At 47.0% G+C, this 24,919-nt stretch overlaps 2 pseudogenes across 1 annotated transcript in view; one reads left to right on the forward strand and one right to left on the reverse strand.

Moving 5' to 3' along the window:
- LOC144806524 (uncharacterized) overlaps positions 1–6,401 on the forward strand; it is a 180,272-nt pseudogene extending 173,871 nt beyond the window's left edge.
- Positions 6,402–6,573: 172 nt separating this feature from the next.
- The window catches only part of LOC144806504 (uncharacterized), a 78,116-nt pseudogene continuing 59,770 nt past the window's right edge, over positions 6,574–24,919 (reverse strand). Inside the window, exon 2 of the transcript XR_013605818.1 lies at positions 6,574–10,100. The product of XR_013605818.1 is annotated as an uncharacterized LOC144806504 (transcript). The remainder of the gene's footprint in view (positions 10,101–24,919) is intronic.

Genomic DNA, 24,919 nt, shown 5'->3' on the forward strand with positions numbered 1-24,919 from the left:
ACTAGGTGCACTTTTCTTCGGTGATCGCAAATTGTCATTGTTTGTATTGTTTTCCCCTCCAATTGCTCTACCCCAGGCGTTGGTCTGCGCAGGGGTGTTAGTAACCAACCCAATGATGAAGCATGTCACAATTTTGTGAGTGAGGGCAGTTTTTTCTCACTGAGCACGTGCCACCATTTATTATCCACGTTCCCACTCCTTTGTGTGTGTTGCAGTCATAAATTGGGGAGGTCAGAGTAGGGATGTCACTTCTCCCCCCTTCAGGTTGTGTTAAAGTGAGTGCTGTCACCATCGGAGTGTGTACAGTGGCACATGAACATGAATCATGCAGGGGTGGTGTTGGTTGCACCACAGGCCCGGGAGTCCACGACGAGTTGTTGCAGGCTGGCCATGCAGGGGGTCCGTCTGTTGCAGCAGCACCAGTTTTCCGTTGTAGAAGTAAATACCTGAGAGAGAGCCAGCATACTTCCGTCTTCATGTAAACTTGTGCCATATCTGTTATTTGCTTTTAAAAGGTTGCTATGTGTGACATTTTCATATTTTCAGTGTTATTATGAGTGACATTTCAATGACTATGAGTGACACTATCTCTGTCACCAGTGACCAGAGTCACCCGACAACACCCGCAAAACCAAAGACACTTCTGATGCAGATAGATAAAAAATTAGGATTTGGACGTGGCATTTCTTGAGACCAGTTGTAGTAGCCCCGTAGCTTGTCCCATTTCTCCTCAGTGAATTGTTTGCTCTATGTTTCCTCCTATGTTCTACATTTGAATCACCTGGTATAATTTGGTCACAGCCTTACATCCAATGACCCACCTACAGGTGGGCTTACTGGTAGGCTTTTAGTAGGGTATTTGTCACACATAAAATAAAGGCCTTTTTTACTTAAAATATCATGAGTATCCCACCAGAATCAGGTCTGTTGATATGTATGTTTATGTTCATTGGTCAGCGCATTCTGCCATGTTGACTTCCGTTAATTTCAACCTTCCTTGAAGCATGCCATGGTACTTGTGTGTCCTTCCACTGTTTGGGTTGTGGATCTACTTTTCCCTGCTCCCTTGATGTCTGCTTATAAATACGTTTAGTCTCATAGGGATACTCTGTGTGAATGTATTTCGTTAGCAGAGGCTTTTTTTCTCTTTTTAAAACTTCATTTAATAGTTTTCTTTTAATGATATTCACGTATATATTTTAAACTTGCCTTGTAACTATGCCCTTAGCAGATGCACATCCAGACCACATACTTTAAATACTTTGCTCAACATTCTTTGTTTATTTCTTAATTTCAATCACACGTACACTTTAAACTCTTCTTGTGAATGTATGTCACTAACAGATGCACATCCTGTTCGCATACAGTACTGTCAACCATTTAAAAACAATTTCCATATTATATATTTTTATGGACTTTAATTGCAACAGATTTTTACTTTTAAATATATCTACATACACAGAGAACTAGACTTAGAATGCTACATCTTACCCCAACACCCGTACTACCAACTTGCGGTAAGAAAATAAACAGCTATGACGCAGCCAGTGCCTGCCACGTCAGAGCGCTTTTTTCCTAACTGTACAATTTGGTTTCCTTTTCGTGAAATCGGTTGATGTTTGCACACTTTCGAGACAACAGTGTTGCGTAATAAAAGTGGTTTTCATAAACTAATATATAGTTTCTTTGGCTGCTATATGATAACTTATGTTTGTTTGACGGACTCAATATATTTTCAAAAGCTCACAAAGTATTGCAATCTGTTCTTTCACAATCTTCTACTTTCATTATTTTAACTGACCTTACTGCTGCAAAGAACCTGAAATATAAGTAAAGGCACTCGTGAGAGGCCCCTGCGGTGAGTGGGCCTGAGATAGCTTTATGAAACTGAACAGAACTCAACTAGTTGTGCAGACAGTCAGTGACTGCAGAGCTCTGAGCTGTGTCACTTTCACAATTACTTTAGGAGCTCCCAGCTGTGAAGTTACTTTGTGCAGCTAGCTGCATACAGGGAAATGCAGAGCAGCCTCGCAGCGAAACTAACAGTTACGGGCTGAACGAAGACGTGCTTTTGGTGTCCCGCGCTGCAGGAGACAGTATGGGCTACTAAGCTTGTTGCAGATGCGGTCCTTCCTCCTGTGCCAGCCGACAACAGGTCTCCTGGGATTTGTAGTCTCTTTACCAGGCAGCTGAAGTGGTGTGGCGTCCAGCGCTGCATTTGTTAGTCTGGCACTATATAGCGTGTAGAAGATGTGGCCCAACCTCCTCCATCAGCAGACAAACAGTTCTCCTGGGACTAATAGTCCCTTTAGCAGGCAGTCTGTCGACAGTGCGCGTGGCTCTTTGTTGACAATTAATGGTTGCCACAATGGGGCTTTTGGGGTGGTCAGTCATAGCTCCGAACCTGTGCTTTCCTTTCTCCTCTGAGTCAGTACTCTTGCATAGGCACATACTGACTGAGTTGTTACTACTTTGGCCTTTTACCATAGGAGAACAGAGCCACAGAAAGCACAGTCCTTAGAGACTGCCCTTCCTTAGGGGCGAAAGTCAGGCTAAGGTGTCAAGCACAGGAAATACATGCCTACTAAGAAACACTTGGCTTCGGGTCCAAGTGTTCCTTTGCTATCAGTCCACTCTCTCAAACTCAGTTGCCTTTTGCAGCACCTTTAGTACTACAGCTGCTTCCAGGCCTCCTCCCTGTCACGCTGGTTCTCTCTCTTCCTACAATGTAGGATACAGAGTTGATATACATAATACCCTACCAAGTGTCTTTTCAGACACTGAAAGCCTCAGTCTTATTAAAGACAGCATTACTCCTCCACCCCTGTGATTTATAGTCATATTGCGGTCCTTGTTGTTCAGAAATAAAGACTTGATAATAATTATGTGTTTCTCGGAAGACTGAGGACGTTATCCTGACAATAAATGCGTACATTAAATAAAGGTATACTTATCTACACTAATCGTAGGTTGAGACATTTTGCAATGATTAATGATACACAATATAAGTTTGAGACTCTTACATTGATTCAGCACAAGTATTGTCAATTAAATGAACCTATAAGAAACAGGTATAGGAAATATCCCCTTGTTAGGATTTCTCTTTTAGCAGAGTTAATATTTTTTCACTAGAAGTTAGGAGAAGGAATTAATTTTTAAGATTCAAAGACCTCTTTTTTTAATGAGGTAAATTAACAAAAGGAAACTGTTCCGTTTAATAGAACTAGTATCTCTACTCTACAGAGTTAGTGGATGTTTAGGGATCGAGCAAAATATATTATTGTTTAAGTCAATTGCTTTATGGAGAAATATTAAATATGAATGGCTATTTATTTACCAGAGACAAATCCTGTGACATAACCTTTAGTGTCATATTGTACTGAGAAAATGATTAAATGAAATGTGCACAGGTTTAAAAGAATATCATTTAAGTGATCAATATAATCGTGAGGAAATGTACTATGAACGTATACTCTATATTTGCAATGTCATTCTCATTTACAATTGTTTTGATATCTTGAATGGTTTTCATGTTCTCTTTTTGAGTGATAATTGACATCTTAATTATAAAATGTTATGTGAAGCAAAGTAAAACATATGATAACTGTTCGTCTATCTGTCTTTTTTTGGATAGATAATATTGTTTATGATAACCCAATAATCATGTAAACAATATTGTTGTGTTGCGTAAACTAGCGCTCTGGCCAAGCTCAATAGGCTTTGGCTTTCCCACCCATGGGTGCCTGGCCGAAGTTCAGTGCTCCATTGCTTAAACTTAAAACAGAATTCCAAGTTATTGAACCCCCATACAACCCCATTGGGCATACGTGCCGGGGTGGTGTCTGTGCTTTCTTGGTTACAAACAGTTCTGTGAAGAGTTCAGGGAGGCAGTGGTAATTCGAACCCAATGTTGTTCTTTAGCATAGCACTCACAAGTTCTGTACTAAGAAAAGACATTATATATGTTTTAAAGTGTTTATTTCGACTGTCTAATCCTGTTGCGTAGTACATGAGTAATAACCACACAGAATATAATTAGAACAGCACTCATGTATGTTACTAGCAGCAAGAATAATATGAACATTTGTAACAAGAGTAGAATATTCCTAGGAGCTTAGCAACTGGAAGACTACTTCTATGTGCTACACTACGAGAGTTTGGCATAGCTAACTTGCCTGTAGAGTTTCTTGGGACTCAGCAAACTGCATACCTGCTCACATTGGAGAAGCTGTGACTATAAGACTGAAGTTGAGAAAGTGTTCCCTAGGAAGGAAAACACACATCAGCTGGGTTTAGCTCTGCTCCTCTCTGTTTGGCTCTCAGCATAGGAACGGAGGCTACAGCCGTCTGGCAGGAGCTCTTGCCATAACCCGGGATGAAGATCTCTCTAATTCAGTGCTCAATTCATGAGTGTTAACCACTGACTTTTACTCTACATTGGGGGACTTCCCAATAATCCGAGACGTAACTGCTATGAACCAGCATGATAAAAATATGTAAAAGAAGACGACGTATATTTTTCACATTCACTGTCACACCTTGTAAGGCAGATATCATGGAGCTGGTAGCATACTTGTGTCGCCTTGTGTGGTAGCAAAGTTATTGTTTGGATAAATTGAAACAGTCATGAGTTCCCCGAAAGATAATGGCATGCCGCATACCGAGCAAACACAGACAGGATAATGTGTTGGGAGTTTACAACAGTTGTGCGTCTAGTTATCTATTTGAGAAAATAATATTGTCTGTGATAACCATATAATCATGTAAACAATGTTTAGGTAATATATGTGTTTGTAGTTTTGTGATTGAAGATTGTTGTAATGAAATATATGTGCTTTCAGAATGTTATAGATTAAATGTTCTCTGAAAACTGAACCTTACATTGTGAAGCATGTAAATAAAACAAAATGCACTCCCCAAAAATACTTTATAACCTCTTTTAAGGCTCTAACAGTAGATGAATTACAGTTTGAAACAAGACGGTAGGGTCATTCTGGCTGGGCTGGTTGAAGTACATGCAGGGCCACTGGCTCTCGCAGTCTGTTTCTTTCATTTCCCTAAATAGCCTGTTTTCAGATTCAAATGTTAAAGACATAATACATTTGAGCAGCAGTTCTGAACCATTTTAATTCTGAAGCCCCCCACTGATTCATTACTGTAATCCAGTAATTATTGGATGCTGGGACCTTCGGCCTAAGCTATTTTTTGACAATACTCAAAACAAAAATATAGACACAGGAATACATGAAACACGTTCTCAAATATTGAAATCTTTTGTTTAATTCACAATCAAATATTGAAAAAGATTCACAATTTTCAGTTTTGCTTCTTCATTCAAATATACTTTATTAATTTGTATTCATTAATTTTAATAATATTTAATTTTGTAAAAACGTTTGCAGACCCACTGTGTAGGTCCCTTGGATCACAGGTTGTGAACCACTGCATCACAGAACTAATTATTGAGGCACAATACATATAAAAGGGAGGCAAAGCACTATCCACAAAATTAAAGATAGTCAACTGAGTGTATTTAGGGAATGTTACCATATCATAACATTTGATATTTCCGCAAAGGAGGTCTAATTTTTTAATAGGCAAATTACTATATGCTCCTCCACAGGTTTCCCATCAACAAAGTGTGGTGTATACAATGGTCGATCTACGTGTGTTCACCATTCTGTACGACTTACAAGAAGACGCTAGGTAGCTTAATATATTTGCTACAATAGTGACAGCAGCCAGCAGAAAATAGATAGGATCCCAGGTGGCTCTGCAGTCGGCAGTAAACAGATAGGATCTCAGGTAGAAGGTGGACACTATAACACCGCAGCCAGCAGCAAACCAATAGGATCTCAGGTAGAAGGTGGTCACTATGATGCCGCAGTCGGCCGCAACCTTATAGTTTACATACGTCTTTATGCAGAGGAAGAAGGCTGTACACTACTTCTGCACATAATCTGATTCAACAGCACAGCCACGGAGGGTGGCACACTGCTTTTATACAACATTTAATGCAACAGTACAGCCTTGGAGAACGGCACACTAGTTTTGCACAACATCGGACACAATATTGCAAACTTCCAACAAAGGTCTCTAAGGAAGAATGGATTATAAAAATAAATTGGAGAATTTTGGAAGTTGGTGAGAAGAATCTAGCACTATTCCCCTCTGTTTGAATTGAGGTCAGAACCTCAGGAACCCTCACAACAATGACCGACATAGCTGGGGCCATTGGTGTACGTACATTAGACCATTTGTCCTACTTATTCTGACCTACTTGCTTCTCTTCAGGAACATTATGTAAAGACTGGCTGTCTGAAACAGAAAAAAAACTAGGAAAAAATGACCCAGACTCCCTCGTAGAAAGCTCTCAGTGTATCAAGTACAGTATTTATTGATTTTACAAAAAGCAAAAGCAAACTCTCACTTTAGGAGTAAAACAAAAAAGTCTGCTGGGCACCCGTATTAAACATGGCAGTCACTCAGCAAACTTTAGGTGCTTTTATAATTTAGGGAATAAATCACATTTAGGATCTCCTATACAATCAGCAGTCTAATACCATAATTTCAAATACATTTGTTGTTTTATTACATATCTAAAAACATAATTTCATATTACTATGTAAAATCTAGTCATCATTGTGTACATTTCATAGCCTCATGATTGTTTTTGCTGGATCATAATTTCGTTCATGTTAATTTCAAAGTAAACTGAGTTTGATCCTGGTACACACCTCTGTAGTGTGGTTTTTAAAGGCTCTTGGATGTCCATACATAGGTGGAGTTTGGATGTTTGGTTCTGTATCATTAATACAGATTTCTAAAGTATTGGGGTTCAAATTTCTTATTCCACTAATGGCCTTAGAAACCACTTGTTCAGTTTAGAGCATGTTGCTGATAACGTGAAAGTAAAGTGTGTTTGACCCTGGAGCAAACCCCTGTAGTGTGTTATGTATAAGGATGGGTGTGCTGAAGAGCAGTCTTGTTCCTGTTCCTGAGTGGCTGTGTGGTGATGATGATGATGGTGGGCAGCAGGAAGAACATCCTAGACACTACCATTTGTTAAAATGAACTCAGTGGAAAGAATTTGCTTCTACTATCTTTGGCTACTGAAGATGTATCCTTTCTTCTGATGTGCATATTATATCAGTGAACTCCTTCCTCTAAGCAAGGCTGGGCCATGAGAACACTGTTTATTTTGCAGCTCCAGCAACACAAAAGCACATTACAGATGATTCAGAATGCAACGGTCTATCTTATTTGTGGTCTCAGGATGTTCCAACTGCATCACAAAGTTTCACTGCTTGCGCACGAGGCAGCACATACTTTTTATGTCCATTCATTCACTTGCAGTTTATAAAACAAGAGTTTGTTTTTACTTGTAAAAACAAACCTGAATATCATTTGTGTCAAAAATCTGTATCTTTTGTGTTCCTTTACTTCTAAATCCATTTTTTTCCAGAGACAAGGTTCAAGAAATTTAAAGTAGGGAGTCGATAGATCTGGACTGTAAGAGCTGGAATTCTTAATGCTCAAGATTCTTTACTTAACTGTCAAGCTTTAAGAAACTTAATAAAAACTAAACTTTTCGTCAGCTCTCTCTGCGATCATTACTTTCATCATCATTCTGTCCTTTCACCAGTTAGGAGTTGGTTGGTTGATTCTCTGTAAATAATAGAGGTCTAAAATATATTCATATAAAATTAATCTGGCTGTGAATCATTTACAATCAGTGGTAAGCCAGCAAATTTCCCAAGGGTCCGGCTTGATATTGGACACCTCTGGTTAAGTGCCACTATGGTGGGAGCATTAACAGATGCATGCAATGAGTGAAATAAGCATCATGTCTCCCAAGTCAGTGCTTCGGAGGTAAATGTTGTGCGCTGCAAGCATTAACTCTCAGAGTTACAGGTCACAATGTCCTACTTTGACTTCTTGTGCCTTTGGATGTTGTTTTCTAGCAGCTGTCATTGAACCAGTTATTGCACAAAATGACCAAACACCAAAATCAGCTAGAAATATTCTCCAGCATGGGCTTGTTAGACTTATTCATGTGTGTTGTGTTTATAGACTTTACCACTAATCTCTGTAATCCCACAACACTTCAATATCCACTACAATGGTATGGTTACTCTCCGGTTTGTGTTTGTGTAGTGCACTTGAATGGCATTTCCCCTAAGTGGGTTCGCTAGAGATTTCTTAATGTTGAAGGGGCGCTAAAACTACTTCCACATTCACTACAGTGGTACGGGTTTATCACCTGTGTGTGTTCGTTGATGTCTTTGTATTTCTGATAATTGACTAAAGCACTTAACACACTTACTGCACTTGAATTATTCCTTAATTTTGAGGAACGACTAAAACTATTTCCACATTCATTGCAATCAGATCGTTTTTCCCCTGTGTGTGTTCGCTGACATCTCTGCAGAATTGATAACAGACTAATGCTCTTCATACATTCACAACATTGTAATGGCTTTTCCCCTGTGTGTGTTCGGTGATGACTTCTGAGATTTGAGGAATCACTAAAACTACTTCCACATTCATTGCAATGGGATGGTTTTTCCCCAGTGTGTGTTTGTTTATTTTTTTGTAGGCCAATAACCAACTGAAGCTCTTCACACATTCACTGCAATGCTATGGTGTTTCTCCTGTGTGTGTTCGTTGATGTCTTCGTAGATTTGATAACACACTGAAGCTCTTCACACATTCAGTGCAATGGTATGGTTTTTCCCCTGTGTGTGTTCGCTGATGAACTTGAAGAATTGATAACCGACTGAATCTCTTCACACATTCACTGCAATGGTATGGTTTTTCCCCAGTGTCTGTTTGCTGATGTTTTTGTAGGTATGATAACCGACAGAAGCTCTTCACACATTCAGTGCAATGGTATGGTTTTTCCCCTGTGTGTGTTCGCTGATGTATTTGAAGAATTGATAACTGACTGAAGCTCTTTAGACATTCATTGCAATGGTATGGTTTTTCCCCAGTGTGTGTTCGCTGATGTCTTTGGAGGTGTGATAACTGGCTGAAGCTCTTCACACATTCACTGCATTGGAATGGTTTTTCGCCTGTGTGTGTTCGCTGATGAATTTGGAGTTGTGATAAAGGACTGAAGCTCTTCACACATTCAGTGCAATGGTACGGTTTCCCCCCCATGTGTGTTCACTGATGATCTAGGAGTGCTATCTGACTACAGTTCTTCACACATTCATTTCAATTGCACGTTGTTTCTCCTGTGAGTGTTTGCTAATGGCTCTTTAGTAGTGATGACAAACTAAATCTCTTGCTGCTTGTGTATGATTTTTCTTTCTTGGTTAGTGTCTCTGGGTCGGGTTTATATTCCTCTGCAACCCATCACTGCGTTTCCTGTGGAGCTAACATGGTTGATAACGCACTTGTGTTATTCTCACATTCCCTGTATGTGTGTGGTATTTTGGAAGGTTGATTTCAGATTTTACAATGAAATACAAGATTCACACACTACATATATTATAATTGTGCAAGTAAAGCTTCTTTGTAGGTGGTTATGTCTTTAGATTGCGGAATGGTTTTGCATGTTTATGAGTGAAGATCAGTCTTCCTTCTGGTCGAAGCAAATTGGGGCAGTCTTGTAGATCAGAGACCCTCTCTTTCCTTTACCCTTCAGTTGTCTGGCTCCACTCCCTTGTGCTTTTCTCTTGCACCTGTGATATGGCCAGATAGAGTTTACAATACACCTAGCATGCTGAATGGTGGTCTGCCATCATTACAGGAAGCAGAGCAATGCTGTATCCACCTCATACCGAACACATGATGAAAGCTGGTGGTGGAGGCCTGTTTATACAGGAAGTGGTTTGTCAGTGTTGTTGCCTTAATTTTCTAGAGGTCAATTCTTAGTCCTGTTGCGTGGAAGTGCACAGCTCAGACTCTTACATCCACTGAATTGCTCTGAACTGCCTCTTCCAGGATATATCAGTTTATGTTCAGGTTCCTCAGTCTCTGTCTATGCAGATCTTTTCCTGAATATTGGAGCTCATTTTTTCTAACCACTTTTTTTCAGATTTGCATGATTACGGTCATTATTCACGATCATTTGTGCATTCAAGGCTGGTTTCCTGTTGGATGTAAAGAGATTTGAAATCACTAAATGGAAATGTAAGAGAACGTGAATACACAATATTTAACTAGTTGTAAAAGACATCTCGTCATGACCATTTATGAAAGTTATCAAGAGATATTTCACCATACACAGATATTTAACTAAATATTCTCTTGAACATGTCACATTTTACTTAATTCATAAAAGGAAGTGATTTTTAGGTGTTCACACAGTAAGTTTGTACAGAAAGAGCACACATAGAGTGCCCACTCGCTAGAGGTACAGCTTTACGAAGAAGCACATGACTAAGATTTCATTTAAACAGGAAGGATCAGGATGTGCTGCTGTCACTTCAGTTTCAGGAATTGAATAACAGCAGTAACCCTTTCAAGACTACATGACAATGAAAACTCTTCATGTAGAGTTAGAACTGGGGGTCTCTAGTTGGCAATGTTGTACACCTTTGACCAAATAGGGACCCTTGCATCTAAGTCAGGACAAGGGGATTACACTTCTAAATAACCGCTGCTCACCCCCTTGGTAGCTTGGCACGAGCAGACAGGCTTATCTCAGAGGCAGTGTGTTAAGCTTTTGTGAATATACACAGCAATACAGTGAAAACACTACAGATGGACACAACACAGGCTTTTATAAAAATAAGTATTCTTTATATAAACTTAACACAAGACCACAACTGACAAAAATCCACAATACGGTACTTAAAGTTGAGTTAAAGATGATAAAAGTTGCTTAGTTCAAGTTGATGATAAATGCAACAAAGTTCTCAACAAAGTACCTGGATGTGTAACGCAAAATAAACAAAAGACTTGCAGAGGGAGATGCGTCGGTTCTGTACCGGTGCGGGGATGATGCGTCGGGCCTCAATGCTTGTGCCGAGTAGGGGATGCGTCGTGTTCCTTACCGGTGTGGGGATGATGCGTAGGTTCTCAGCCTGCAGCCCGGTTGCGATGCGCATGATGGTGCTTCGATGCGATAATCCTGATGCGATGCGATGCGAGGCGAGAAGATGGCGCCCTTGATGCGACGATGTGATGACGATGCGTTTACGCCCTGGCAGCCTTGCAACGACTCTGTAATTTGGAGCCGCGACAGACCCTGCAACACGCTTCTCCGATGATTCTATGGCAACTCTCTCGATGGCGCATGCTTCTCCGGTGATGCGACAGCAGGCATCTTCAACAAAGACACGCTTCCTAGGAGATGCGGCGGCGGCACGCATCTCTGGTGATGCGGAGATTTCAGCTGCGGGGGCGACACGCTTTCCCTCGATGCGTCGCGCTTCCAGCTCCGTGACACGCAAAATGTCTGTAGATAGAATTCCCAGCAAGGAAATTCACAGGGGAAGCTGGTAGTGAAGTCTTTTGTCCCTGAGACTTCAGCAGGAGGCAAGCACAAGTTCAAGCCCTTGGAGGAATATATTGCAAGATGATGAAGTTCTTAAAAGGTTCCTTCTCATTTCCTTGGCAATAAAGAAACCACTGCAGGCCAACCCAGCAAGCAGCACACTGGCAGAGGGGCAGTCCAAACTCCTGCAGCTTCCTTGGTTCTTCTCCATGCAAAAGGTTTGTCTTGTTCCCAGAAGTGATCTAAAGTTCTTGGGTTTGGGTCCCAATATTTATACCCCAAAAACCTTTGTTCTCTGAAGGTAGAGAGGCCTCTGCCTTGTCCAAACCAGTTACTGAGCACTTTTTTTTACAGGACTCCTTCTTTCCTTTCACAGTGCAGGGCAGAAACATCAGACGCCCCACAGGAGGTAGAGCCAGCATTGTGGAGGGAAGGCCCAACCCTATTCAGGTCCTGGGTGCAACTCCTCCCTCTCATCTAGATGCAGATCTCTCTATTCACCACTGGGCTGCCTCAGCCTGTCTCTTGGAATCCCCCAGCCCTGTCACTAGACTCCAGACAAGCAATACACAACCTAGCATAGGCAGACCTGGACAGTTCGACAAGAAAATACCTACTTTCTAAAAGGGGTATTTTAAAACACAGGATGTTAGAACCAACTTTACTAAAAGATGTATTTTATCATTCTGAGTTCAGGCATGCTAAATTTGAATTTCAACTATGTTCTCTGAGTGAGTTAGGATTATAAAATGTAATACTCTAACTACCCATTCTGGCCTATGGAGAACAGGTAGCCTTTTAATAGTGAAAAACGAAAATGGCTGTAAGTCACTATTAGGACATGCTACACACACCAGGGCATGTCCTACCTTACTCTTACTATGCACCCTGCCCTTGGGCCTACCATAGGGGTGTCTGATATGAATAAAAGGGAAGGTTTAGGGACTGGCAAGTGGGCGCACTTGCCAAATTGACATGGCAGTCACAGAAAGCACACATGCCTTGCAATGGCAGGCCTGAGACACACTTTACTATCTGTTTCTGTGTGTGTCACAACCAGTGCTGCAAGCCCACCAGCAGCATTTGATGTATAAGCCCTGGGCACACATGGTGCACTATACTAGGGTCTGACAAGTAAATCAAATAACCCAGTCATGGAGTCACTAATCAGTACATCCATTTAACATAGGGAGCACTTGCACTGTGGCACTGAATAGCAGTGGCACAGTGCCCAAAGCATATAACCAGCAAAGCAGATCAAAAACAGAGGAGGCAATCAGTAAAAATGGATGGGAGGCTCACGCCAATGATGCGAAGTCTAACACGTGTCCCCACCAGCTGAAATGTGGAGAGAACTACCCTTCCCCTTGGGAGTTCTCTTCACTAAGTCGGAAAAATCTGGACAGACCATCAGCATTGGCGTGTTCTGTACCAGGGCGGTGTTCCACCGTAAAGTCCATACCCTGTAGGGAAATGGACCACCTCAACAACTTTGGGTTCTCACCCCTCATCTGCATCAACCATCTGAGGAGCCTGGGGTCGGTCTGAACCAGTAAGTGAGTCCCAAACAAGTATGGTCTCAACTTGGGGGCGTGGCCAGGATGGCGGTGTGAGCGGACGTGTCGCGCCGAGCTCCCGCCGCTGGCCGCCACTGAATAGATTCTAAAGCACCCTTTCGGGCCCCGAGAGGCTTCACTGGGGCCCCAGACCAGATGCCAGATCAGTAAGGATCTTTGTGGGGCGGCATTGCGGACCGGCGCTACTGGGATCGGACGGAATCCCGAAAGGAGCACTGCGGCTCGCAGAGGCCTGTGGCGGCCGGAGCCGCGGAAACGAGGCCGCGAGGGGCGGAGTCATATGGCCGATGCCGAGGCCTCCCTGACGGGCAGTGGCAGGTCCGACCCGCGCGGCTGAGCGCGAGGCCTCCCGCGGCTTCTCCGTGGAGGCTTCTGCGGACCTGCCAGATATCTACGCTGACACAGCCGGAGTCCCTGGGGTGCACACGGAGCTGTTGGAGTGCGACAGCGGGAAGAGTTGCGGCGCCAGGCGTGACCGGGAGGCTGCTTGAGGTGAGGAGAGGGGGGAGACAGAGACGACCCCCCCCAGGTGACTCGCCGCTCCGGTCTGCAGCTCTGGGACAGCCGAGGGAAGCTACAAACGGCGCCGACACCCCAGCTGTGGTCCACCACCCTTGGAGCCTTCCCCGGTCCCGGCGGTGATTACTGGAACTGAGTGCCGCCATCTTAGGGCCGGGTGCTTGCGGCCCGTGCAGCGCCCGTGCAGGAACCACCCTTTGCCTCATCTGGTTGATACCCTCGTGCCTTCCCCACTGCCACACTTCTGCTCCCCTACACATACGGGAGTTTGGCTCGAAACTTGCACCTGCTACAGCCTCGGACATTGGAGGTGAGCAGGGGAGCCCCCACCCTACGCGACGGACAGCGTGGGGCGGTGGGGGGTAGTGTGGAGATACCAGAGTGGTACCGCTGCCTCGGTGGCCCCCAGCGTGCGCCGCCCCAATCAAGGCCTGGGTGGTGGTCGGTTGCCTCGTGGTCTCTGTGGAGCGATGACCTGGAGGCCGCCATTTTGAGACAACACCCGGCCCAGTGACTGGCTCTCTCACACGGACTGCATCGCCTGGGCCTGCACCTCGAACGATATCTGAGGGGGAGTCACTGGCGCTTATGCCCTAGCAGCGAGAGCAATTGGAGCTGAGGAGACCGCCAGCGGTCCACTGGGGCCGGACTCTTAGCCCCAACTGTCCGGTACTTATCTATCGGTGCTGCAGCGAGCTTTCGGCCCAATCCACCCTGGCCTGTTCTGCTGGCGGGCCTGGGGAGTATGGCGACTGGCAGAGTGCGCAAGGACAGGTCCATTAAGGACTTGCTCACTCCCATCACCATGGGGAAGAAAACCGACCTTCACAGCGCTGGAACCCACGCGGCGCCCGCTAAGTCAACGGCCGGCACACCGGGCAACAGCCCCCAAAGCACAGACGAGCCTGTCACGAGGTCTTTCTTGGAATCTCTATTCGGCAGCCTAAGGGAAGACCTCAAGCTCCTTAAGACTGAATTGAAGGGGGAGATTCTGGAACTGAGGCGACACACGGACGCCATTGGCGAGCGGGTAGCGGACCTAGAGACGAAGAGCGATGGCCGGGATGTCGAGATGGAAGCGCTCCAGCAAGAAATTATCCGAATCCATGACCAGCAGGTTGACTTACAATCGCATGTTGAGGATTTGGAAAACCGGTCTCGGAGGCATAACATTCGAATTAGAGGGGTAAAATCCACCCCGGACACGGCAGATCTCTTCAAGTTCACGCAGGGCCTCTTCAACCATATCCTGGGCCGATCGGCTGACTCCACTATCACTTTAGACAGAGCACATCGGACTGGACCGCCTAGAGCCTCGAGTGCCTTCCAAGCAGATATCCTGGTCTGCGTTCAGGACTTTCGCACCAAAGAAGAGATTCTCAACAAAGCGCGACAGCTGGGCTCCGTCACCTATGGCGATCACTCACCGACACTCTTTCAGGATCTGGCGGCCATCACCCTGGAGAAGCGTAGATCATTCAGACCGGTTACTGCTGAACTGCGACGCCTTGGTGTCACATATAGCTGGGGGCACCCGTTCCGGATTGTGTTTAAATGGGACAACAAAGTGCACCAGCTACGCTCTCTCACTGATGCTTGCCGGCTGTTGGGCATCGAGGAACCTCAACTGGCGGGAGACTCGCAACCAGGGAACAACTCTGAGACCGGCTCCGCTGGACAATGGCGACAGCAGAGACGGCGTCGCAGGCCGCGTCGGCCTCCCCAGGAGGAGATTCATGAAGGTCAAAGGGCGGCAGTTGCGACAGCGGCACTGGAACTGGCAGAAACGGCTGATGGCTGATGGATGAACGCCGGGCTGATCTTGATTCGCTTTGGCGGTCGGCGGAGGGAGAGGACTTGAAAGAGCTGGACACGTTCCCCTGTCTTTTCCGTGGCCCTACTTCTTCTGAGCGTTGTGCACATGGGAATGTTCTACTTGTTGCTAGGGAGGGATGGGTGGGATGGGATTCTGCAAGGCCAAATTGGGGTGGGTCTGCTGTGGGTGGTGGGGGGAATGTTGGGGTTTGTATTTGTGTACCAGTTGTTATTGTGTTTGACTCCCAAGGTGCTGCCAGCTGAGAATTGGGTGAGTCCCCCTAGATTTGGGACCGGCAAATACATGTTATGTCAATTGCCAGACCCCGCTTCACGGGAGCGATGGATACTATTGCAAAGTAGTCTTACCGCACACACTATACACTATGGCGGGGGTTGAGAACGTTACACCACAGTCCAACACAGCGTGGACCCATATGCGGGCACTGACATGGAATGTCAGGGGCCTCAACGACTTTAGGAAGCTGAGAAAGGTCCTTAGTTACCTGCGCAGGCATAACATAGATCTCGCTCTCCAACAGGAGACACATTTGGCTCTTGCCAGCAGGATGTTACAGCACAAGGGGTTAGCGGGATGCAGTATCGCAGCGGCCTTTACCACACACTCGAGAGGGACACTAATATGGGTAAACCCGCACTCCAAACTCACATTGACGTCACTAGAGACGGACCCGGAGGGGAGGTACGTCATCTGCAGATGCAGGGGCCAGGGGCATGACTTGCTGCTTGTGAATGTATACGGGCCTAACTATGATTCACCTGATTTCTACGCGGACTTAGCCCGGAGATGCAAGATGTATGATTACTCGTATATGCTTTTGGGGTGGGGACTTTAACCTGGTCCTTGACCCGGATCTGGACAGATCTGCGGGACCGAACAGGAGCCCGTCGGCGGCTGCCACGGCGCTCCAAACTGAGATGGTGCACTTGGATCTCTTGGATGTATGGCGCAGTAGACATCACTCCAGAGGGGGGTACACTCATTATTCAGCGTATCATGCACTACACACTAGAATAGATTACTGGTTTGTATCACAACAGCTATCCTATAATATAAGGGACTGTCATATATTGCCACGCACACTGTCTGACCACTCTCCTCTCCTCCTGATCCTGGAGTCGCCGGTGCGCGGTATCCCCCCCTTTACGTGGCGCTTCCCCCCGTACTCTCTACTAGACGAGGTGTTCCGAGGGGAAATCGCGAATGAAATCGAAAACTTTTTTGAGACGAATACGGGATCTGTGGAAAGTTTTCAGACGCTATGGGAGACCTATAAGGTCTACATACGCGGGATAGCCATGGCCAAACACTCCAGTGTCCTGAAGTCCATTAGACAGCGGCTTAAATATTTAGAGAGTCAGCTGAAGGACCTTGAAGGGAGGCATCAGGCGGAGCCAGAGGGAGACGCACTAGACCAGATCAAACAATTGCTGACAGAATATCACACAGAGGCAGACAGAGAGGTACAACACATGGGCAAATATGCCATGGCCCGCATGTACGGCGAGGGTGAAAGGCCTGGTTCTCTCCTGGCTAAGATGATTAAACATGAGCGGCGGCCACTGCTGATTGGCGAGTTGCTCTCGAGTACGGGAGAGACCCTCACAGACGAGGAACAGATTGTCGGGGAATTCAGGCGGTACTACTCTGCTCTATACGAATCGAAATCGACGGGACTGGACGGGGCAATCGACGACTACCTGAGTTATATTAAGATGCCACAACTGTCCGATTCGCAAAGAGAATTCCTTATGATGCCCATCCAGAGGGAGGAAATAGAGGAGGCCTTAGATAGTATGCAGACGGGTAGCGCTCCGGGCGCCGATGGGCTGACTGTCGGCTTCTACAAATCATTTAAGGAATTGCTGGTCCCCTACCTCTCAGCATTATTTGATGATATATGCTTGGAAGGCTCCATGCCCCCGACTATGCGAGAGGCACTCATCATAACGATACTTAAGCCTGGGAAGCCTGACACAGAATGCGGCTCGTACAGACCCCTCTCCTTGATCAATGTTGATGCTAAGCTGTACGCAAAGGTACTGGCGACGCGTCTTGCACTCCTCGCCCCTGTACTGGTGGCCCCGGAACAGGCGGGTTTTATCCCATCTAGGAACCTCACATACAACATTCGTACGGTCCTGGGGACGATGCAGCATGTGAAGCCGGAGAATAAGGCATTGGCAATATTCCTAGATATGGAGAAAGCCTTCGACTCCGTAGAATGGCCTTTCATGTCCAGGGTGCTTAGGAAACTGGGCCTGGGTGAACCCTTCCTTCAAATGATAGGCGCTTTGTATTACAAACCAACGGCCAGGCTACGAATTGGTGACACGGTCACGGAGGCGTTCGGAATCAGCAGGGGCACAAGACAGGGCTGCCCACTCTCCCCGTTGCTATACGCACTAGTAGCGGAACCCCTAGCGTGTGCACTCCGAGAATACCACAGTCATGAAGGTATTAATTTCCCCTACGTATAAGATCTGTATATCCACGTACGCTGACGACACACTTTTATACGTCAGAGACCCGGAACTTAACCTCGCGCCAGTGCTAAGGGAGGTAGTGCAGTTCGGAGCCCTATCTGGACTAAAGGTAAACTGGTCTAAATCGGTGGCATTCCCGCTGACTCCGGTGACAAATAAATTTGTCATGGACTACCCATTGCAGTGGTCGGAAGACCCGGTTAGGTATTTAGGCATAAGACTACACCCAGACCCGGATGTATTGATCAGGGAAAACTACGGTGTTGCTGACATGAAATTGACTGACGATGTTGACAGATGGTGTAGGCTGCCGCTGTCCCTCGCGGGCCGCATTGCGCTCATGAAAATGCTGGTACTTCCGAGGTTCTTGTTCCTCTTTCGCAACCTACCGGTGGTCCTATCTAAGGCATTCTTCAAAACGCTAATTCAGACCCTCACGAGACTGGCATGGGGAGGTAAGCAACCGAGGGTTAAGTGGCAAGTCCTGACCCTCCCATATGACCAAGGCGGTCTGGGGGCCCCGGACGTAGAACAGTACTATAGGGTCGCGCAAGGGATGCACTTGCATACTTGGATACATGGGGATAGCAATATTCCCCACGTGATTCTAGAGACGCTCTTCGCGAAACCCCTCCAGCCAGCGGCTACTATATTTGAACCGGCCACGCGACGTGTGGGCACTCTGGACTCTATTACGACTACGAATCACGCATGGCACTCTTTGGCCAGGAGCCATAACTGCTCACTGCTGTATTCCCCCCTGGTCCCGATAGAATGGGCCATATGGCTTCCACCGCTGCGAGAAAAGGGGGTCACGCGCGCCCTTAGTCAGCTGGGCATACTCAAGCTGGGGGACCTGTTCAAGGACGGGAAGGTAGTCACCTGGGACCAGGTCGCTCCCTCCCAGATCACTACGACGCTGCTGCACCGTTTCCATCTGCACAGAGTCCGTGCAGCACTACAGGAACTGCTGGGGCCGGATATGGAGGAACCCACAGAACTACCAGAACTGACTTATGTAATAAAAACACAATCGAGCGGCAAGATGATAGCACGACTGTACAGGATGGGGCAGTGTCACCGTACACAAGAACCCTCGAAGGCCCGACAGGCGTGGCAACGAGACTTACAGACGGAGATAAGTGACGAAATGTGGAAATATTGCTGCCAGAACACGAAACGGGTGTCGCTGAATGCTAGGCATAGGCTTGTTCAGTTTAAATTTCTACAGAGAGTGTATTACACTCCGGAACGCTTGCACAGATATGGACTCCGGCAGACGCCTGAATGTGAACGTTGCAGTGCGTCAGTGGCGGACTTCCTACACCTGGCTTGGTCCTGCCCGGGGATAAACAACTTCTGAGAGGAGGTTTTTCTCGAGCTGGGGCGGATACTAGAGATGGAGCTCCCGGTAGATCCGGCATTGGCTCTGCTGGGACATACCAGAGTTTTACCTCCAGCTACGCGTCGCCTGGCTGGCATAGGGTTAACTATGGCACGGAGAGCGATAGCGATGAGTTGGATGCGCGGCCCGCTTCCAACTAAACGAGGATGGGAAAGGGATATGTTGTACAGTTGCACACAATCCCAGCTGTATAGTGAACTCTTACCACCTGTGAGTAGGCCACGGAACTTCTGGGACCAATACATGACATACAAGTCGAATAGGAACGACACGGTTGAGGATCAGGAGGAGACAGAGGAGCAACGAGAAGGGGGGGAGGACAACGAGGACTAGATAATTACAATGTTCCTGGAGGGGCAGCACGGGAGGGACACCCAGGTAACGCTGACACTAGAGACCAAGGACACATAGACTGCACGCATAGGGAGATCTACAGGTTAGGAGCATTGAGTGAGTGAGAGAATGGACGGGTGGGGAGGGCGCGGGTAGATTTGGCTGGGGCACGAGACACATAACACTGAGACGGCAGTAGTTCAAGGGACGAGGCGCACAGGCAGTTGAGGGGGGAGGGAAAGGGGGTTAGTGGGCATGTTGGGTTAGGAAAGTTAGACTTAGACCACGTAGTCGAATGCGCGCACCACAAGAGACTACCAATACAGCATTGGAGGAAGCCGAGCTCACCCTCCCGAAGTACTGGAGGGTAATGACTTGGGGCAATGGGGTCCATGCATGATAATGTTGTTGTTTTACTTGAAGCTCAGGCAACTGGACCAGACGACGCCGGTGCAATGTTTGGCACAATTTCTTCCTTTCTCCCTTTCAGGAACAATGGACTTGCATATTGTATTGACATGATCCTAGTTTGCTGCCGGCCCCAGGGTTGTAGGCGGAAAGCTGTGTGCGTGCATGAACGGTGAATAAAAGTTTATAATCCCAAACTTAAAAAAAAAAAAAAAGTATGGTCTCAACTTCTTCAGTGCCCAGACCACAGCAAATGCCTCATGCTCAATTGCACTCCACCTCTGTTCCCGTGGAAGTAACCTCCTACTGATGAAGGCTACAGGTTGGTCTAGGCCCTTCTCATTTATCTGTGATTTTACAGCCCCCACACCATGCTCTGAAGCGTCTGTTTGAACAATGAACTCTTTTGAGAAGTTGGAGCCTGAAGCACGGGTGCTGTGCAAATGGCAGTCTTCAGGGTGTCAAAAGCCTTCTGACAGGTGTCAGTCCAGTTCACTTTCTTGAGTTGCTTCCTGGAAGTCATCTCAGTCAAGGGTGCAACAATGTTGCCATACCACTTGACCGTGAGTCCTAAAAAGGTTCTCACCTGTGTTTGAGTCTTTGGGGGATCCCATGCCAGGATGGTATCAATCTTGGGTTGCAGGGGCGCCACCTGGCCGCTCCCTACCTGGTGACCCAAGTACACCCTGCCTGATCTGGCACTTACTCGCCTTGATCGTGAGGCCTGCCTTGCGCAGTGCCATCAACACTTCTCAGAGGTGCCACAGATGTTCTTCCCAACTGGCGCTGAACACTGCAATGTCATCCAGGTAGGCGGCACTGAAATCCTCCAGTCCAGCCAACACCTGGTTGACCAACCTCTGAAAGGTGGCAGGGGCATTCTTCATCCAAAAGGGCATAACCTGGAATTGGTAGTGCCCATCTGGTATAGAGAATGCTGACCTCTCTTTGGCCCATCAGTCAAGGCGATCTGCCAGTACCCAGAAGTCAAATCAAACGTGCTGAGGTACCGTGCAGCCCATAACCGACCGGGTGCTCGTCAGTCTTGGTGACTGAATTGAGTCCTCGATAGTCCACACAGAACCGGAGTTCAGGTGTGGCACCAGGCGCGGCAGCCTTTGGGACCAAGACCACTGGGCTGGCCCAACGACTGCTAGAAGACTCAATCACCCCAAAGGCAAACATCTTGGAGATTTCCTCCTTAATGTAAGCTCTGACCTTGTCAGTCACCCTGTAAGCCTTGTGCTTCACAGGAGTACTGTCTTCAGTGTCCACATCATGGACGCACCACTCTGTGACAACAGGAATCAAGGAAAACAGATCAGAGAATTGTCCCAACAGTTGACGACAATCTTGCTGCTGATCAGGGGTCAGTGTGGCAGAGAGGCTGACACCATCCACTGACCCATCTTGCTCTGTTGCAGACAGGTCAGGAAGAGGCTCTGTCTCTTCTTCCATTCCATCATCTGTCGCTAGGAACATGCCCACTTCAGATGTTCCTAAGTGGGGATTCAGGCAGTTAACATGCAGGACCCTCAAAGGGTTCCTGGGTAACTGCAAGTTCACCAGATAGGTGAGATCACTCTTGTGCTCCACCACCTCAAATGGTCCAGTCTACCTGTCCTGGAGCGCACAAGGCTCTACAGGGGCCATGACCTAAACTTTCTGTCCAGGCTGAAGCTCAATCAGAGTGGCATTCTGGTCGTACCACCGCTTCATGTCCTCCTGGCTGGCTTCCAGATTCGCCTGAGCGAGTTGTCTGAATCGCAAAATCTGGTTTCTGAACGCCAGCATGTAACTGTATACATCCTGGGGAGGTTTCCTGGGAGATTGCTCCCAGCCTTCCTTGACCATATTCAAAGGTTCTCTTACCGGATGTCCATACAATAGTTCAAAAGGGCTGAACCCTAGGGACTTTTGTGGGACCTCACGGTAAGCAAAAAGAAGGCATGCAGTTTGTACCTCGGTTAGACACCACCTCTCTGGTGAACCCCACACAGGAGAAAATACCCCTCAGTGCACGTCCCTCCACGGGGGCTGTCACTCTCCTGAGTGGGATGGCTTCCGGGTACTGGCGAGCATGGTCCACCAAGACCAGGATAAACCTGTTGCCCGTGGCTGTCTTGGGGTCCAGTGGCCCCACAATGTCAATGCCCACCCGTTCAAAGCAGTTACTGACTACAGGGAAAGGTTGGAGAGGAGCCTTGTGCTTCCTTCTACTTTTCCGACTTGCCTGGCAAGTTTGACAAGTCCTACAATGAGTATCTGAACTCTTCCACATCTGGGGCCAATAAAAGTGAGTGACAAGCCTGCCCCAGATTTCCAGCTAAAGGTACATCATGAGCCAAACCCAGTAGGAAGGCTCTGAAGCGCTGGGGTACCACCAGCACACAGGCTGAACCAGACTCAGCAACCTTAGGCTTGCTATACAGGAGGTTCTCCCAGTAGATCCAATGTGATCCAGACTGATCACCTGCAGTCTGGTTTGTGGCCTGTTGCCTTAAACCCACAAGAGAAGGGCACTTCTGTTCTGTACAAAATTCCTCCCTGGAGGTGCCTCCTTCTTGCCGCCAATGGGTCAGCTCAGGCAGGTCCCCCAGTTCAGCAATTTGCTCCCCTGTAGGTCCCATGGCATCCCCCTCAAGGTCTGCCTTCTCCTGGATCGTGGGAACAATGGGGGCTAGTTTCCCACACCCCCTACCTCTTCTCTTTAAGGCAGGTCCCTGGGCCATACTTTCAGGCTCCAGGATCTCTTGAACACCATTGGCTGCCATAGACCGAGTGGTCATACACGCCCACTCAGGCAGACCCAATATCTCTAAGTGAGCCCTCTTCTCCACCTTAGCCCAAGGGGAGCTTACCAAATCATTGGCTAACAGACAATCAACAGGCATGGCTGGCCTCACAGCTACTTGAAGAGTACCAGAGACCCCGCCCCCCCACTCAAAGGGAACCTGAGCCACCTTGCAATGACTCTCTGTGTTGTCAGCGGCAACAACTGGGAAGAATGCATTGGGAACTACCTGCTCTTCAGACACCAAGTGACACTTGACAGCTGTCACACTGGCTCCAGTGTCTCTAAGAGCCTCCACTCTATGGCCATTGATGGTCACCCACTGCCTGTATTTTTTAGTGTTATCAGGCAGCTGAGTTTTAGGGACCATCTCAAAGTCTCCTAATGCGACAAGGGACATTTCTGCAGGACCCCACCCACCTTCGGCACCCATCTCCTCCCCACCCAGGGCGACACTGGCCATCTGACGGGGTGGTGCACAGGGTGGCACATACTGACCCTTTTGGGGACACTGGGGATCATACCAATTGTGTCCCACCTGCTTACAATGAAAGCAGATAACAGGCCCCCTATGAACAGGTGTACCTTTCGGGGGTTCTGACTTCTTCTCAGGGGAAGGCTAGGAACCCTTACTTTGGTTCCCTTGGGAATTACTTTGGGCCCTTTCTGGAACTCCCTCTGTTTACCCTTGTCCCACCACTTTCTGCTGGGGACCCTGCCCACCTTTGGCTGAGTCTCCCACATGACCCTTGTGGACCCTGGTACTGACACAGCGGTTAGCCTCTTCAGCAAGCTTCCTAGGGTTAGTCAACTTGCTGTCAATAAGGTGCTGGCGTAGCTCTGGAAAACAATTAGCAAACAAGTGCTCCCTTGCAATCAAATCATAGAGCGCTCCAAAATTATCCACTTTGCTACCCCTCACCCAACCATCCATATCTCTGAAAAAGAAAGATACATATTCTACCCAAGTGGTTCCCTCCAGTTTCTTACAATTCTTGAACTTCTCTCTATAGAGTTCTGGGGTCAAACCATATCTGGTCATCAGGGCTTCCTTCATATCGGCATAAGACATCCTATGCTCACTGGGCAGGTCTAACAAAGTATCCCTCCCCTCACTCACAAGGCGGCACCACAACCCCGCTCCCCAATCCTTCTCTGGGACCCGGTGGGCCAACATTGCTATTTCATAGGCTGCAAACCATTGCCCAATATCTTCATTTTTATGGAAATCTTTAATGACATCCTTGGGAGTATGTACCCTGCCTTCTTAAGGCACAGATGGTGCGCTGCGACCAGAGGGATTGATCTCTAAGCCCTTTGCCTTGATTTCTAACTCCCTCAACATCCTCTCATGTTCCATTCTCATTCTCTCTCTCTCTCTCCCTCTCTCTCCAAGGACAATCTGTTATTCTCTGCTTCCCTCTGACTCTCTATCTTAAGTTTAGCCATTTCCAGCTTGTGTGCCCTATTTCTCTCCCTGTCTTCCAACTCTCTGGGGGACAGGTCTTTAGAAGAGATACTGCTGCCAGGTGGGGACGGTACCCCTTCCCTGGCTGGAACCTTTGGCCTATCCAGTTGCCCATCTGGATCCCCAACTGGCTCCATCAAAAAGATCAGGGGTATTTCTTGCTTCTACCCAGGCCCTCAGCGCCTTTAGGTAGTCATTCTTTTTAGAAATGCCTGGTGTGGCAACTTTCAATTTCCTGCAGAGATACTTGAGCTATTTCAAAGTGTAGGTTTCCAACCTCTCTTCCTCAAAATCAAGATCCATAGATGCAACAGATGCTGGTCTACTCATGGTAGTAAGAATTGGGAGTTTTCAGGTAAAAGATAACTGTCCAAGGAAAAAATTCTACTCAAAAAAGTATGTGGTCGCGTTTCGTCTGCACTCACTAGTAGTGTACACCAATTACTGTATATGAAACATAAATGCAGGTCCAAATCCTCACCGCTGACCACCAATGTTAGAACTGGGGGGTCTCTAGTTGGCAATGGTGTACACCTTTGACCAAATAGGGACCCTTGCTTCTAAGTCAGGACAAGGGGATTACATTCCTAAATAACCCCTGCTCTCCCTCTTGGTAGCTTGGCACAAGCAGACAGGCTTATCT

Source organism: Lissotriton helveticus, assembly GCF_964261635.1.
Source record: "Lissotriton helveticus chromosome 1_1 unlocalized genomic scaffold, aLisHel1.1 SUPER_1_unloc_8, whole genome shotgun sequence".
Lineage (NCBI taxonomy): Eukaryota > Metazoa > Chordata > Amphibia > Caudata > Salamandridae > Lissotriton > Lissotriton helveticus.